Consider the following 3241-nt stretch of genomic DNA (forward strand, 5'->3'; position numbering starts at 1 on the left):
GGAGTGTTGGATGATCTTCATTAACCTCCATAACATCGGTTTATGATGCTGACAACTGGCCTCGCATCATCGAATTATATCCTTAGCATAAGAGTCAACTGAAGCTTTCCCATGAAATTTTCAAGGCTTCTTAGAGCTGGCGGAATGAAATCTTGCTTTGGGTACTTTCAAGGATTGCACGCTGAAAATTCTGGATCAAGACATAGCCATCATATCAGATTTGAGGCAGGAGCAACAAGCTCGGGTATACATCTCGGCAAAGGAAACAAGCCATCATCTACTTGAAAGGAGACTTCCGCTTCTGATGCGATAAAAAGCTAGCGTACAAAAGATTGGCCTGCACGTCTTTTGCTGAACTTCTGCAAGAGGTGAGCTTCCAGGGAGGAAAACCGATAAGCGAAGAGTTTTACATCAACCATATAACATGAAGAGATGATGCTGAGAATGGACTCCAACGCGCTGTAGCTGTCACCAGCAGATAGCGAAGTTTCTCTCAAAGGATGTGGCATATCCCGCCTGCCTGATTCGTTTTTTTTAAACGACGTCAATTGTCTCGTTGGATTTGTCAAGCAATTGTTTGGAGGCGCTATCCGACTCTATCGGCAATTTAGTAAATCTTGAATCTTGTAATGTTGAGAAGAATCAATTGATTTCTCTTCCTGATTCTATCGGTCTGTTAAAGAGCCTCAAAATTTTAAATGTATCTGAGAACAAACTTACAGCTCTACCAGAAAGTATTTTGCTGTGCAGCTCCTTGGTGTCACTGAGGGCTGACATAAATGAACTCTCATACCTACCTTCCCAACTTGGGTTCAATCTGATGAATCTTCAAGACCTGTCTGTTCAGTGGAATAAATTGCAGTCCCTACCAGCTTCTGTCTACAACCTGAAGTCATTGAAGTATCTTAATGTAAGGTTCAACCATCTGAAAGAATTGCCATCAGCGATTGGAAACCTTAACAGCCTGGAAGTTTTGGATGCCAGCTGTAATTTTATGGATCTGAAAACTGTACCTGACACAATAGGTGATATGACCTCCTTAATTGAGCTCAACTTGAGTTGCAATCAAATTCGGGTTTTGCCCAATTCCTTTGGAAGGTTGCAGGCAAATTGACATGATACAGAGATTAAAAAGAACTTGTGAAATGATGGATTATCTTTATTCTTTGTGAGCTCTGACCATAAGAAGAGGCCTTGAGGGCATATCAAAGGGACATGAAGGACTTCAGTTTTTGAACAGCCAGTTTAGAAATCGATTTTGTTTCCTTTATGAAGTTGAAGCTGATGATGTTGATTAAGGTTGTAAATACCACGCTTGATTGATCTTCTATCCTGAAATTTAACAAGGACTTCTGAAGTTGCGACATTGCTTTCGAAACCCTTCGACAGCGTATAGCCTCATCATAGGTGAGAGGATCTGTTGCATCTGTAACAAATACATAAATCATTGAGGGCTCAAATCGATCAGGTGGATGCTTAGCTCTAGTAGATCATTTCATTGGAAGCTTTGCTACATGTCTAGCATCATGTCCAACATGCTGGCCATGTGTATCAACTGCTGTTGTAGGCTATCCAACTGGCTGTGTAGGAGCACATGGCTCCTCCTAGAATATAACCTTGCATATCTCTACTAGCTTCTCAGATTGCCTATGCATCTTTTCTTCATGGAAGACTACATCATGGTTGCGGATGACTTTCAGTGCCTACAGATTCGAGAGTCGATAACCTATCTCGCCTGTATCCATAGCCAGGGAAAATGCATTAGGATCCAACTTACAACGCTTGTTCTTGGGCACACGGCAGAATGCCTCACATCCAAAGGCACGTAGATATGCATAATATAGAGGTTTCCCAGTCCATATCTCCTCTACAACATGTAAATCCAAACCACTAGAAGGTGATCTATTTATTATATGCACAATTGTACTAATTGCCTCAACCCAAAAGCTATGTGGTAGGCCTACATGTCAAAGCATACTTCGTACACGCTCCTGGATGGTTCTATTCATCCACTCAACCAAACCATTCTGGGGTGGGGTATAGGGGGCAATCAACTGATGCTTAATACCCCTCTCATCACATAGTTGTTCAAAGGCATGTGAGACATATTCTCCCCCATTGTTAGTCCTAATGCATTTCAGCCTATGCCCACAATTTGGTTCTCAACCAATGCAAGACATCTCTAAAACACAGTCAATACATATAATTTAAGCTTAATAAGATAAGCCCAAAATTTACGTGAAAAATAGTCAATAAACATCATGAAATACTTTGCACCACCCATAGACTGATAGGGCATGGGCTCACAGACATCCAAATGTACCAATGCCAGGGGCTCACTCATACGTATCCTACCAAACTTCTTATGCGTATTCCTAGTTTGTCTACCATAAAGACAATGCTCAAAAGAATCAAAACATCCATAGTCAAGGGGAGGTAAGTATTGCAAACCAAAAAACATTTTCATTCCCTTCAAGGACATATGGCCCAAACGGGCATGCCAAAGAGATACATGTGGGATGGAACTAACTGACAAAACATGGTCAATAAAGAGCCCATCAATTACAAGGGGATAGAGGCTACCAGCCTTGGCACCTCTAACAAGCACAAGTTTGCCACAGGTGATCTTCTAGGCAAAATCCCCAAATGAAACATGAAACCCAACATCATCAAGCTGCCTTGCAAACATATGACTACGTGTAAGCACATGTAAATGACATACATCCTGTAACAGAAAAGTATTGCTAGTAGAGAACTGCAGTCATACATCCCCAATGCCAACAATAGTAAGTGACATGTCATCGTCTAAGCAAATTGAACCAAAGACAGTGCGGAAGGAGTGGAACCACTCATAGCATGGTGTAACATGAAATAAAGCACTAAAATCCAAAAGCCAACACTGTGCATACATAGAGTGAACCTCGGTCAACAGTGTAGCATCACAAGAACTAGCTACAAGTATGTACTCCCCATCGTAGTCATCAATCTACATGACATTTATCTCCTCGATTTTCACACTGGATTTCATAGGCACAATGCTACAATCAGAGGACTTTTCCTGTACTTTTCCTTTCCCCTTCTCTTTGTGCTTCTCATTGCCCAACTCATGACACTGTGGGCGTACGTGACCCTTCTTGCCGCAATGATGACATGTCACATTAGCATTTCTTTCACAAGACTTGCTGCGTGACTTACCACGCAACTTAGACCTACACTTTTGCGAGTCTCTACCATGGCCATT

This window comes from Lygodium microphyllum, chromosome 30 (assembly GCF_053477565.2).
Source record: "Lygodium microphyllum isolate KBCC chromosome 30, Lygodium_microphyllum_v1.1.10, whole genome shotgun sequence".
NCBI classification, from domain to species: Eukaryota; Viridiplantae; Streptophyta; class Polypodiopsida; order Schizaeales; family Lygodiaceae; genus Lygodium; species Lygodium microphyllum.